At 39.0% G+C, this 15,602-nt stretch overlaps 1 protein-coding gene across 2 annotated transcripts in view; it reads right to left on the bottom strand.

Moving 5' to 3' along the window:
* The window catches only part of LOC135104446 (orexin/Hypocretin receptor type 1-like), an 83,316-nt gene continuing 67,714 nt past the window's right edge, over positions 1-15,602 (bottom strand). The window contains exons 8-9 of one of the 2 annotated variants that reach the window (XM_064011889.1): positions 8,920-9,000; positions 1-845 (exon numbers count right to left, since the gene is read on the bottom strand). The gene's annotated coding sequence lies outside the window, so the exon portion shown is untranslated. Of the gene's footprint in view, positions 846-6,793; positions 7,675-8,919; positions 9,001-15,602 lie in introns of those variants that run through there. The other variant, XM_064011888.1, reaches the window with a different exon arrangement.

Raw genomic sequence — 15,602 nt, 5'->3', positions numbered from 1 at the left:
GAAAACACATTCTTTAAAATATTTCTTTATTACAGTGTTACATTAAGCTTTTAAGGGCGCTGTTTAATAACTGAAAACACCATATCGCATAAAAAAAAAAATTCGCAGTCAAGTTCTAGTAACAAGTAAAGCAGTAAAAACAGCTATTTTATTGATTGTATTTTTGCCCTACGTAAATATCACTTATATACAAATGGTCTGAATCTCACAAGATAACATAAATGTTCTGATTCCAGAAAAATAAGGACCCTCGTTTTTAACCACAAATCATGCAAGAGTGAGATAGCGCGGAGTACGTTCATTTGAATATCTAAGTGAACTAAGCCAGAGGAAGCTCAAACAAAATGAGAATGATTGTTTTTAATCACAGATTGTACTAAAGTAAAGTGGTGCGGGATATTTCTATTTGGAAAACTAAGTATTCTGGTATCCTGAGATCAGGAGTACAATAGACTCACGTGGTGTCAACGTTAGCAAGAGATCGAGAAATCAGGAACAAGTCGATGCAAAAAGGAGTCGTAATTTGAAGCGTTTTGGGGTCTTGCTGGTAAAATTTTCAAAGGCCACAGATGACTAGTCAGATTATTATGTTTTTTTTTCTTTTCTCGCTAATGGTGCACAATTCTTCTGAAACTGTAACGCTATGAAAGCAAACGAAAACCCTAATAATATCCACTAGAACTTATTAAAGGTAGTTGAGATACAGTGCCAGTATGTTTGAAAATGCGACCGAAGATGCTGAAGTGTGGGTGCGAGGCATGAACGATCGATAATACCTTGAAAAATAGCCTGGACATCTGGGTCGAGAGGAGACTAGTGAGTGTGCCATGGAAAGTTCGAAGAGGCTGAAAAAGAATGAGCGTCATGGAAAATGGAGACGCAAAGGAAATTACTGAGAAGTATTTGGAGACTTCAGATTCGTGTGTGTGTGTGTGTGTGTGTGTGTGTGTGTGTGTGTGTGTGTGTGTGTGTGTGTGTGTGTGTGTGTGTGTGTGTGTGTGTCCTGCCAGCATTATACAGTCAGAGCACGTTAACCAAAAAGAAAAAAAAAAAAAAAACATGCTCGTGGCAGTAAAGTAAATTCATGCACACAACATTAAGGTAGTTTACGTTTGTAGGTTTCATAATTAAATAAACAAAGTACGAGAGAGGCATAATTTCGCGCTGCAGTAATGTAGTACGTATGTAATAACGAAATAAACCACTTTTCGTCGTTAATCTAGGCTTTTTTCTGGATTTTGAGTCGTTTACTGCATATATATATATATATATATATATATATATATATATATATATATATATATATATATATATATATATATATATATATATATATATATATATATATATACACACACACACTAAGCAGTTATTACGTAACCAATGCATTTGCTGCGAGAAAAAAGTTTTGATTAATATTGGTAGTTTTGACGGGGACTGGACAAGTTGATTACAGGATAGATACACATCACACGGTCGCTGGTGTTGTAGAAAATCGTCCAGTGATAATAAGTCACTTCTGAGAAAGTGCACTCATGTGTTGACGTGTGACTGACAACAGCAGGTTTCATCAGACTCTGCACCAGCAATGCCACCTCAAAATAGTAAATACAAAAAAAGAAAAGAAAAAAAAAATAAATAAAAATGAAAATAAATAAATAAATAAAAATAGATAAAATAAAATATAATAAAATAGAATAAATAAATATATAAATAAATAGAAATAAAATAACAATATAAGCACTGCATTTAAGTCATTATTTATTACAGACAGCTCCCAAGGTTAATTAAATCATCTTATCAGATACTCATAATATAGTAAATAAGATATAATTGTGTTAGATGAGTGGTTAAATGAACTATAACCCCTTCGTAACGAAAAGTATCAATCTTTTTCTTGATAAGATCCTACAATGACATGTTGAAATACTACAAAGAAATCGATACTGTGATACTGAGTGGAAAATGGAAGCACGAGACACGGGATGTAGCTGAAGTACTTGGTTTATCTAACGTTCCGCCTGTTGCCTTTCTCAGTGAGTGAAAAAGGCAACTCTGTGAAGAAGAGACAAAATTAAACGTTAGTTAAACAAAATAGTGCTTCCTGTGTTTATTTTCACCATCGCATTCTACTCACATATCGCATATGCTTATACGGCGTAACAACCAGCCAGTGTTACGTGACAGGTTAGCACACAGCTCACAAAGACGTGCGCAAAGAACACAAGGATGTAACACGACCCAGCGTACCCATACCGAGATGTTCATAGTTGAGAAGGAAGGTAATGGTGTATCCAGCTAGGAAAGCTGTTAATGGAAAAAGCGAATGTAAGGCGTTAGGCAACACTAGTTGCAACCTGACGCTTAAGATGCTGATACCCGAGATGAAAAAAGCTAAAAAAAAAAAAAATAATCACACGCGATAACACATATGTACCATGAATCATTAATCGTTAACCTTATACATGAATACATATATCGGTGAAAATATTTACACATTCTCAAGCGGTCTGATCATTAATCAAGAGGATATTGTCAAACAGCAGTCCTCCACACGTGCATACCCAGAGTTACACAAAACGTGTATTCACAATTTATGGTAAGATGGTGGTAGCTGGTAAGTTTGTGCATTATGTTTGGTATAGAAATTACCCTTTCAATGTGGTTATAAGAAGCAGATCCCAGCAGACACCGGCGAATTATTGTTGTGTAGAACAACTTTTTGGAAAAACTATTTCTGATGGAGCTTCCCCGTCCGCTGTTGGCCCTAATCACCATGTATGTTACAAACAGAGTTTTCTCTTTGAGTGTAGGTACTAGGCATTGTTGTACTACTATACTATGGACGCATATTACTGTGCACTTATGTGTATTTTAGAAGAGTCTGATGAAGTAAAGACGAGTTTTAAAATTGTACTATTTCCATGACAATTATCAATGAGGTATTGATTTATTGTTAAATGGTATTTGTGTATTGTTCTAACCCTCAGACCTATTTTGGGATTATTAAACACGTATTAACATGTGCTATTTTGATAGCAATTGCTTTTATAATTTTAGAGTTTTGTGCTTAATAATTTTTATTCTCTGCCATCAAGGTGATTGTAATTTCATTCTGAATCTTAGTGAAACTTAACTGTGGTGCGTTTATATGTTGATTTAACTTTGTCTTATGTCGCTTTACTGCTGAATTATCAAACTCTGAAAATCGGGCTGTTTTTGTATTGTCAGCATCCCACAAACCGGTCCACGAGGATTTAATTTGTTTTTTAAGATGTAATTACCAGCTATAACAAAAGGTAAACAACTGGTTCGAGTCCCATTATGGCGAACTCGACAACGGCCATATGCTATCGCAAGCCAACCTTCTTCAGTAGCCAGGTCTGACTAAAGTTATCGGTTATTTTCACATCTCTTGCATCTTGGAATTGCTTGTACAATAATCCACACAGTAATTTCCAACACTGTTACGATCATGTTTGACGTCATCCCTCAAAGTGTGTGTGTGTGTGTGTGTGTGTGTGTGTGTGTGTGTGATTCACCTGCGGTCGTCTGCTGGTCACCCAGCCAACCGTTCCCCTACGGAAAGAGCTCAGAGTTCATAGTCACCGATCTTTGGGTAGGACTGAGACCACTGACACACCACACACTGGGACAGCGAGGTCACAACCCCTCGGTTTACATCCCGCACCTACTTGCTGCTAGGTGAACAGGGGTTACACATTAAGAGGCTCGCCCATTTCCCTTGCTGCTCCGGGATTCGATCCCGGGCCGCCTTGGTTATGAGCCAAGCGTGCTAACCACTACACTACGCGGTGTGTGTGTGCGTGTGTGTGTGTGTGTAAGCTTAATCCTTTGACTGCTATGGTTTCTCCTTATATTGAACCAAATGTTGTGATGTGAGTTCAAACCACAATCTTGAAAGACATCGTTGAGAGCAGAGTGACTGATGGAATGATTCGAATAGTTTAGTTTTATTATTGCTAAGTAAAGTCGTCGAATTAATGAAGATTCAAGTGTCATATTACTGTCAGCACTCGAAGGTTTAACTACCACGCTCAGGGGATCCACAAAATGATGGAGAAACATTGTCAAATAGAACCTGAGATTTTTAACTAGTTTTACAATTTTCCCCTTTTCTTTGAGCATCAAAGTTCACGTCCTTTGTCACTCCCCTCCTATGAGAGAACAAAGAAAAGATACCAACAACCATTAGGTGGCTCTCGCACAAAATTTAACGTATTCTTTCCTTCCTCTCAGAATTAACTAGCTGTTCTCTCCTATCCTTCTGTGAAAACTATAAACAGAAAAGGCAGAGAAAAGAAAACAAAGGAAAATATTCACATAACTAGTTAAGGGTTCTCAAAGAGATTTTGCTACTTCCCTTCCGAGTTAACTTGTCCTTCCTTGTTACTATTCTGCTGTGTAAAAATCTGCTTGGTAAAGAGAAATAGTTAAGGGTTCTCAGAGTTTTTGCTACTTCCCTTCCGAGTTAACTTGCCCTTCCTTGTTACTATTCTGCTGTGTAAAAATCTGCTTGGTAAAGAGAAATAGTTAAGGGTTCTCAGAGTTTTTGCTACTTCCCTTCCGAGTTAACTTGCCCTTCCTTGTTACTATTCTGCTGTGTAAAAATCTGCTTGGTAAAGAGAAAAGATCCTGACAACCACTTGCGCTATTCACACACAACACACATTTCTAAATTTTCTCCTCACCCTTTTTTTAGAGTCAGCTTAACGTTCCCTATCATTTTCCTTCCCCGAAAAGATGAAAAAAGAAAGAATACCAAAAAGTTTTGAACCCCGGAGGAAAATGGACCAAGTTTGTGTGCTCGCGTCCTCAGTCCTGCACCGGTACTTGCTGAGCCTCGAGCGGCCACGTGAATCGCTGCTGTTGCCTGCGCTCTGTTCTCTTCACTCATTTGTATTTTTACATTTTCACTGCTATTTGAGACATCTTTCCTTAATTCTTGACCTCCCAGAGACATTTATCATAGTTCTACATTATGGAAACTGCAAAATCTGTTTTTTTTTTTTTTATCCTCTGCTTTACTGTAGATGCTTATGCAGACTTCATACATTGCTTTTAGTGTTATGAATTCTTGCATATCACAGTGAAAGTTTAACACGAAAATATAGTTCCCATAAAGCTGCTAGCCTGTCACTTCTGACTTAGGAGCTACCGAGGCGCCGTATTATGAGTTACTGTGGTAAATTAGTGCGTCTTTTCATTCTAGCCACTTGTATACTTCGTCTCGTATTTCAAGGGATATCGTCACGATGAGTCGTTGTCAGGAATCAATGCTGAGATGAGTGCACCGATTCAAACAGTATGGCGAAGGGACTTGCTGATGCCACCAATGACAGGTGCACACATGCCAGTATTCTCAAACGCCGTTTTCTTTCATCAAGACTGCTTTCAAAGGCAACCCAGATGGATAATTTCTTTCTCTACTGGTGCTATGTATCATTGATGAAAGATAATTCTTGTTCAACTTTCACCGGAATCATGAAAACACTTGAGAATCCTTAAAACTTCCACCAGTCTGTTACTCGGGATAAGATGCTGAAATTTTTTAGAACACGTTTCATGATTAGGCAAAATATCCGTGGAACAAATAAAAGAAGCTGTGTGACTTACCGGTTTCCTAATACTTGAATGCTTTCCTTCGTTTCTGTATAACTTCCAGCAGCCGGTTAGGAAATGAGTGAGTTTTCTGAAGAAGCCCCTCATTGGTGAATTAGTGGAAGTATGTAAACGAGTACTAGGCGAACGTACATCGAAAAAAAAAAAATCACATACATACACAGTACCATAGATACAGGTTCGAAACTTTTTTTTTTCTTCCAGTCATGTAAAATGGTTGAGTTTTGGCGGCAGCATTACACAGTCACGTGAAGCTGAAAAAATATAACGTGAACTATTTCCCCTTTTTCCAAGTTTAGCAAACAGCCCCCCCAAGTAGCTTCTTCGGGAAATGCAGCAAAAGCCGACCGACGTGAGAGAGCCAGCCGGGGGAGGTCTTCCTGTCCCGTCACCGCCTCGAGCTACTAACGCTGCTTGCTGAGGGAGTATCCTTGCATGCATCTGTGGTGTTCATCTACTATAATTCAGCGGTGCGTCTTTCTTCCAAACTAGCCTCTGTCACCGCGCCTCAGTCTCGCGTTCTTAATTCATACTTTAGCAACACGAAGAATGAGATCACATTCGCTCTCTCTTCCTACATACTCGTAGGATCATAATGACGCTTTTTATTTTTTTCGTGGCGGAGACAATGTCTGGAGAGTACGGGGCGGAATCCCATTGTCTCTTTCTACATACTCGTAGGATCATAATGACGCTTTTTATTTTTTTCGTGGCGGAGACAATGTCTGGAGAGTACGGGGCGGAATCCCATTGAACCTCACGGAGCAATGGACCGTCTCTCCTTCCGGGCAAATTTTTTTAGAATGAAATGAAGCAGCATTTCTATTTGGCGCCATATCAGCTTGGAAAACCTGAATCTGACAGAAATAACTAATCTGCCCCCAAGCAACAACCAGGCTGGTGGAGGGTGCGGGCTGCATGAAGGAGCGCTGCTTCGTAATACATGCGATCATTTCCTCACAGACCTCTCAAGTTAAAGGAAAAAAAACATGAATAACAGCAGGTTGTGAAATATGGCCCACTTGAGCATCAATTAGTCAACTGCCACTTTCCCTCTTAACTTAGATTTCTCCTCCAAATGAAGAAGAAACCATGAATGACAACTGGTTATGAAATACAAGAGGAAGAGTACATGAAAACAACACTAGGATAAGATTACAATATACATTTTTTTTCATCTCCACCATTAACAGTGACAAACCATGTGAACACAAACCATTAACAGTGACAGAAACCATGTGAACACAAATTGATGGAATTGTACTTACGACTTCCTTCGTAACTTTAACCTCTCCTGCAACTAACGCAACAAAAAAAAAAAAAGTATCAAGTTGTATAATGTAAACTTGATGCCAATACTCCATTAACAGGTTGGCTTTGGCATTGTTGCGTCCTTATCTTTCTTGGCTTTCCCTAAGTGATCACACAAACCAGTCACTATGTAGAACACCACTTGACAGACAGACAGACAGACAGACTGACCGACTGACGTAGCGAGCGAGACCAGCCAGTCACTCAACCCATGACAGTTAAACATTAAACACAGTCAATACATACTCTAAGTTATAACACAAGTTAGCCTAATTTGTGTACATGCGGCCAGAATTGTAAAGATACAGTAACATATCTCAGCGTTAAAGGTAAAGAGACATCTAAAACAAACTAACAATTAATAGGTCGACCTTAATTAACTTTGGAGTGCTGCAAGGGAAGACTCCACCTTTATTTCTCCCTCCCTTCTTCCTTTTGAGCGTCGATCACCACCAACGAAACACTCGACGATTCCGTTTACCGTTGCCTTATATTACACACTAACCTAGTTCATAAATATTTCATCTGATATATCAACGTTAAACTAGTACAATTCATCCAGATATCCGTATTTTTTCCTCATACTTAGCTGTGAATAGCAAGTGATTCTTTCACCCCTAGGAAAGAGATGACAGCGAGGGGGGACTGATTCAGAATCACGCTCGTCTCGCTGCAGTGGACGAGATCACGATTGTTTTCGCCAAGTAGTAATAGAGTAAACTGAGGAAATATACACGAGGAAATAATGGTAAGTGCTACAGGTCAGCTGGTGTACATAACGCCGCTCCTCAACACTTTTAAGTAATACATATGCATCACGATATAACAAATAATTTGTTCAAGCTTGAAACATTTAAAAAAGAAATGGAAAGGAATTGGATTTCAAATACGTGTAAAGTGGTAGATGAATGGAATGGACTCCGTAATCAAGCTCAGTCATTATGGAGCTTTAAAAGAAGATTAAACAAATTTATGGATGGGGACAATAGGTGGAAACAGGTAGGTATGTTTCATACAGGGACTGGCACTTCTAGGGCTGATGGCTTCTTGTTGCTTCCCTTATTTTCTTATGCGCTCATTACAGGAGATTTTCTTTAAACCTATAGTAGACTAATGCAATGCAACTGCCACGTACTACAATTCTCATAACAGATTTTGAAAAAAAAAAAAAAAATATGCGAGGATAGCATTTTTTCTGGAAAGCATTTCTTCTGGAAAGTACCATCATGTGATTCATTTATGTACGTCATAATTTTATTTTCAGAACACTTGTTCAGAGATTTTGTGGCATTTATGTTAATTCATGCTGGGTAAGGTTAAGAGATGACAGGGCAGTGTCATCGCATATAACAAGACCAGTAACTCATCACTTGTAATCAGTACTTTCAAATCTCAGGATTAATTTTTAGTTTTATTTTTTTATTACTTTAAATTTGAAGTATATATTATTGCTATTAATTTTACCTCTTATTTCGACATTAGTATTCTTATGAAATTTTATAATCCGGCGCCATATGACCTTAGTTGTTGCGGCGCCATGCTTTTTTTTTTTTTCAATCACTTGGCTTCACTTCGCATACAAACAATGAAATCAAGTGTTAAGAGCTGAATCTTTAGGAAGCTTCAAGAGAGGAGTATATAAATTTATGGATGATACGAAGAAACTGGTGGGAATGTTTCACACTGCCTCGTGTAGGCCTGATGGCTTCGTGTAGTTTCCTTTATATCCTTGTGTAGTTTCCTTTATATCCTTAGGTTCTTATAAGGTATATAAAGTCAATTTTTCAAGAATCAGTTCAGATATCGTTTTATACATAGCAACTGGATTACATTAGGCTAAGTTAGGTTAAATATATGCACAAGGATAAAGAGGAAGGATAAAAAAAAAGACTCGTCCACCAAAAGGAGACTGGCGTGATTCTGAAAGAAAATTACCAGTAAGCTGATAATGTGTATGTAGTATACCTGGCGTGACGCTGAAGCTGCCACTCCGTTAATGAACTACAACCTGAACCCGCTTAGTCCGAATGACGCGTCCAACCAACCCTGGGGAGAGAAAATGAGACTCATTAGTGCGTGGAGAGTAACCGTTGTGGCCGAATCTCCTCAGCGCCGTCAGCCAACTAACGGACTTTTCTAATAGTAATCGCATTGTGGGATTTTGTAACTTTTTTCTTTTTCGATATAAAACGGGCAGCGGCCAAGGGCAATTAAGTTATAAGAAAAAAAGTTAAGAAAAAAAAGCTCACTGATGTGTCAGTCACCTAACCGAGTCAAAAACGATCGTCCAAAATTGAAGGATAAATCATGAAACTTCCCTCTTGAAAGAGTTCAGTCATAGGAAAGGAGAAATAGTACAGAAGCTAGGAAAGGAGAAATAGTACTGAAGCAGGCAGGAAGTTCTAGAGTTTACCAGAAAAAGGGATGAAGGATTGAGAATACTAGTGAACTCTTGCAATAGAGAGGTGGATAGAATTGGGGCGAGACAAAATATCTTGTGCAGGGAAGCTGCGGGAGGAGGGGAGGCATGCAGTTAGTAAGATCTGAAGAGTAGTTAGCGTGAAAATAGTGGGAGAAGAGATGCAACATTGCAACGATGAGAGGGAGGCTGAAGACAATCCGTTAGAGGAGTTAAAAAGACGAAAAGCTTTTGATTTCACCCTGTCTAAAATAGCGGTATGAGTGGAACCCCCCCCTCCCCCACCGCAGTTTAGATTACAAGTAGAGGACAGACTGAGGATGTTCAGTGTAGAAAAAGGAGCCAATTCAGTCACTGAAGAAGAGGGAGATATTAATTTGGAAGTTTGTGTCGAGTTGACAACTGGAAGAATTGAGTTTTTGAGGCATTGAACGATACGAAGTTCGCTCTATCCCTGTCAGAAATTTTAGTGATCACAAGTCAAGCATTTTGTGGTTTCCCTGCGTGAGCCGTTTAATTCCTGACAAGCCATGAATCATCCAAGGTAGAGTTTTTTTTTTCAGGAAATGTTTGAGTGAAGAGTTCAGCTTTAGAGACACGAGATGGCAGTGGTGCCATCAGGCTGAAATAAAGGAGGGAAATATGAAGACGGAAAGAATATTATATGGTCAGAGGAGTTAGGTGAGAGGTATACAGCACAGATAATTTTAGCTTGAGTGACTCTATAGTCGTAGACGGATGGTGGAAAATTAGTCGTAGACAGATGGTTGTAAGATTCGAGAACGTGAAAAGAAAAAAAAAAAAAAAAAAAAATATATATATATATATATATATATATATATATATATATATATATATATATATATATATATATATATATATATATATATATATATATATATATATATATATATATATATATATATATATATATATATATATATATATATATATTAGGGTACGAAGCTTCACTCGTGTGTGTGTGTGTGTGTGTGTACGCTTTGCAGTGACTCCTTTGAGGGCAGTGACTCCTTTGAGGGCAGTGTCTTGATTCTCATCGCCAACGTCACAAACACAGGGTGTTATGAAGGCGAGACGCGAAAAAGCACAACATTGATCGATTACTGCTGGGATGTGGGATGTATAATACAGACGAGTACATGTGGGGATGAAGTAAATATTTTCTCCGGCCAATGAAGTGAGTGCGTGGAAGTTGATGCAAAGTCAAGTTGGTGAATATTCAATGAGCAGCTGGACTTATGAACATTCCACGAGTGATGTCCGCAAACACACACACACACACTTCTTCCTGACTATACCTAAGTGGTGAAAATAACACTATCACACGATAAATATTACAAAATTAGAACAATAAAGTTAAACGTGATTTAATACAGACAGTTTGGTGATCATTGTCAGCTCTGAATATTAAACAACTCGTGCAGAGCAGAACAGTAATGGAATCGAGCATAAAATACAGGCACGTAAACTAACATTGACATTTAACTTCGTGTCCATCAGTCTGTGGAACGCTGGATGGATTAAAACGCCACAGTAAGTGAACCAAGAAAATAGTCGCTTAACCTACGCATCTTACGTCAGTCAACGTGTCCTGAAGAGGTCGTGTACTGCCATGCGAAGGTGAAAGATGACATTCATTGCCTCCACTATTAACAGGGGTACTAGCAACGAGCAGGGATACAGGCTTCTTTGGAAAACGAGGGACAAAGGGTATTTCAAGAACACGTCAGTGAGATGTGCGGATTAAAGAGAACATACCGCACGGAATCAACAGAAATAGATTTTATGGAGGACGACCCCAACTAACAAGCCTCTGCGTCTCTTCTGAGTACGGACAACACGAACAATTGCCGGTGCGTGTATGTACGTGGCAGTGTGTGTTCATGGGACTTCTTAGTATGTGTTGGTGGTGGAGGGGAGTTTGTGGGGCAGGATTGTGTGTGTACGTGGGAACAGATGGTGTGTGAACGTGGATGAACTGTGTGTTTGTGGGGCTGGGTAGAGTTTGTACGTGGAGGAAGTGTTAGTGGAGCAGGTTAAAGTTTGTATGTGGGAAATAGTTTATACGTGGCAAAAATGTGTTCGTGAAGCGGGGAAGTATGTGTAAGTACGAAACTTCAAAAGTATGGAGAAACTATGAAGCTTGGAATAACATTTCATAACGGTGCAGTGTGTTGCAGTGTGTTAAGCCATAAGAATGATGTTAATTACAGATGTCAAAAAATAATAACGCTGACGAAAAAAAAAAAAGTAATACAGTAAATCATCATTATCGCACTCGGTAAAATGCACCTCAGTAAAATACACATGGGAATAAATGACTGATTAACCGAATGAGTAAAGTTATTTGACATTCTCCGCAACGAGCTAGAATGGTGTCGTAAGAATGCAAGTTTATGGACAATATTCTGAAACACTGGTGTCCGCACCTCGACTACTTTCAATAGGTTCTCGTAAAAGTGAAGGATTTTTAAGGGTGTTTTTATGATTCTCGTAACAAAACATGATTTCTACATTATTGACAGGAGAAATACTTTTGAGTACCGGCTAATAATTTGTGGCCTTTGAAAACAGTCGTAGTGAAAAAACAAAGCGTTTCTGAATACGGATTTACGAGTATATGTAACGACTTTATTTGATCTGAAACTACGTAGGTTCACCATGTGTTTATGTTTCTTGTCCCAGCGCGGCGGCGTCTCTAAATAATGCCGCGGTGTCGTCTCTAAATGATGCTCACCATGTCAGAGGGGCAGAAGATGTCGTGGCTGTGGCAGGTCGTGGACTCTGCTGAAGGATGTGGTACGCGAGTAAGGAATAAGTGACGGCTGGGCTTGAAGTGAAGAAGCGGCTTGAGTCGTCGTTAATGTAACGAGACGTGACTGACTAACACATTCAATAATTGTTAACTGTAATAAATGTTTACTGGATAATATATACTCGATGCTATACGTAAGGTTTATGGTAATCATGCACTTAAAATGATGAAATATGCCTGCAAATATGCAATAAAAACTAATAAGAATTACACTTAAAAATTGTTACAAGCACCAGTAGAAGTTAGTCGACTAGGGGTGTGTTGTATCCTTTCTTGTAGCATAAGGTACTGAAACGAGTACGAAATAAAACTTAATAATATTGTTACAAGCACCGGTAGAAGTTAGTCGACTAGGGGTGTGTTGTATCCTTTCTTGTAGCATAAGGTACTGAAACGAGTACGAAATAAAACTTAATATTGTTACAAGCACCGGTAGAAGTTAGTCGACTAGGGGTGTGTTGTATCCTTTCTTGTAGCATAAGGTACTGAATCGAGTACGAAATAAAACTTAATCATTATTAAACTAAATATCCACTAATCATTATTAAACTAAATATCCACTAACTGAAGCCGGCATAGCGCGTGCAACTTATCTAGGACACAGTGATCCCGCTTGGGTTCCAGTAAGTATGTACAGTTAACATAACATATACAAGCTAGTAAGCAATAAAGTAAACCAATAGGTGACGAAACATATGCAAGTTAATACGCAACAAAGTGAATGTAACATGTACCAAATAATAATCAAAAAAGGAAAACAAATGTATACCCAAAATACAACAAATATAAGCAGCTCAGGCGTGTACGTAACGAAGAGTGGGAGTGTACGTGTGTGTGTGTGTGTTCGTCACGTCATCTAACTCACGTCTATATAACTGAATCCAAGCAGCAAGACAGAAGATGGTTCCAACTGCGAGAACCGAGTGAGACTGCCGAGATGGGGAGGCAGAAGTCAGTCGTCAGCTCGGTTAGATCGATCGAGACGTGAGTCGAGACGTGTTTCCAAAGCTTTATCTTTATGATACCCCCACAGTGTGGTCGAGACGGTATTCGAAGCCGATGGTTAGTTGGAGAGATTAGTGGTTGGCGAAGCGGGTACGAGGGCCGTAATAACATGCACTCATATATATTATAAGAAAATCAATATCCACTGTGATAGCAGTGGATATTCTTATTATATTTAGCAAAATAACTTATTTGTCAGTAATTTTCCCGAAAGTTTACTTCTCAATAAACATGCCGCTGTGACAAGCCTCTTCATAAAGGCTTACATTACGGAACGCAGTGCACTGACAAAATAATGTATACAAATCTATCACGCACGGATGTCCAGCGTTCACTGCCCAGCAAGCTGAGGCCAGACCATCCACGCTCTTGTGCTCCTAAATCACGTCACTGTCTAGGATCCTTTGGTTTATTATGAAAATTATGAATGAATTAAGATTTCAAGAACTATAACAGGTATTGATAATACCAACGATTTTTCCATGAATATGTCGTGAAAACAAAAAAAAAGTTATGAATGTGCATTCTTCCTTAAAAATAGTTAAAATATGCATATGCTTATACATATCAACAAATACATAATTATCATAAGCCTATTGATGATTGACATTGTTACATAATTCACACATACATTATCTATCTAACTAAACATCATACAGCAACACACAATTTGAAGCTTTGGGAAGTATATATATACATCTCGTTTCTGAACATTTTATCTTTTCTCCAGACTATCAGACTATATTTAAACCAGAATACCTGAATTTTCATTTGTGTTTGTGTGTGTGTGTGTGTGTGTGTGTGTGTGTGTGTGTGTGTGTGTGTGTGTGTGTGTGTCGTGATGAACATTTACACGGGCCTGATAAACTGCAGTCCTTTTAGCCGAAGGAGAGGGAGAGCAGCTACAGGCACACCTGATCACACACCCAATGAGAACAGACGCGAAACTGAGGCCTGAGCATTAGTTGGACAGGGGCAGCTCGTGTGCAGCATTCGTTACAGTGACGAGGACGTTAAGCAGAAAACAAAGACGAAAACGAGACAGCGGCAGTTGTGTTACGGGGTGGGGTATCAGAATAACAGGACGTGATTTGACCCTGCTTGCTTTCCCCTGACAGGTTAAGTCTGACAAGCCGACCGCACGTTGCTGTTGTTGGCGGACCAGAGTGATAGACGTGAGTTGCTGGCAGGTGAGGGACGAGGACAGTGGACTGGGGATTGGGTTAGGAGAATGTGTTGAAAAGGAGTAAAGGACAAGTTTAGACGACAATACCAGTAAGGGAAATGATTGCGAAAGAGTGATTGGATTTGGTGACGGCGGTAAGACACAATATGGGTATGAAAGCAAGGTAAGAGAAAAGTGAAAAGGGAAAGGAGTAAGAGAAGAGGTTAGAGGACAATGGCAAAGCTATGACATGGGTAGAAAACAACAGAGATAGTAGAAGATAATGATAGTGAATAGTAGAAAGAGCGGGAGACGAGAGAAAAGGAAAAATGACACTCAGAAAAGGATAAACGAAAGGGGTAAGAGAGAGAGATAGACGGGAAGGGAAGAGGAAAAGGACATGATACGGTACTGGATATGAGAATGGGATAAGAAACGAGGGGATAGAGAGCTGTAATAATAGAGAATAGGGTGAAGGGACGTGAGAGAAGGGAAAGGGATGGGAACGACTGTGGGGAAAAGGATCGGGTAGAGGACGAGGGAGGAGGAATGAAGCGAGGAGGGGGCGGGATGAGGGGACAGCGAGGGAGGCAAAAATTGAGTTCATGATACAATATATATCAGAGAGTGCCGAACTGTGCGTCGAATTCCCACCTACAATCTTTTTATTTTATATGAATGAAACTAACCACAGGGAATAAAAGAGCGGAACAAAACAAAAGGTTAGTCAACAAAGGTGCGCCATTTCCTGCCTAAAAAAAGAAAAAAAAAGACAAATGTCCGCCAAATCGCTACAAATTGGTGCGTAGGAAATGAGACAGAGAGATACAAAAAAAAAAAAATACAAAACAAAATGAAAATGAATAAATAAATGAACGAGTAAAACAAAAACAAAACAGCTAAATAGATACACAAAAAAGTAAATAAACAAATGAATAAATGAAAATAGTACATATATATCATCACAAAATTTAAATATTACCGAACACAAAGAAAAAAAAAAAGCTAGTTTTCGCTCATATCTAAGGAAAGTCAGATCTTCTTGACACACCTCGACTGCAAACATGTAACAGACTCATGAGGGGTGCTGGGACGCCTGGCTCAGAGAAAGGCGGTGTGTTAATATATCCTTCCTTAACATATTTGATCCTGAAGTCCGTTACTCTCGCTGCAAGTACTTGTCTCTTTCTCACGGAGGACTCAAATATACTTCGTGTTTTTCT

This window comes from Scylla paramamosain, chromosome 10, assembly GCF_035594125.1.
Source record: "Scylla paramamosain isolate STU-SP2022 chromosome 10, ASM3559412v1, whole genome shotgun sequence".
NCBI classification, from domain to species: domain Eukaryota; kingdom Metazoa; phylum Arthropoda; class Malacostraca; order Decapoda; family Portunidae; genus Scylla; species Scylla paramamosain.
This window is presented reverse-complemented; position numbering and strand designations above follow the sequence as displayed.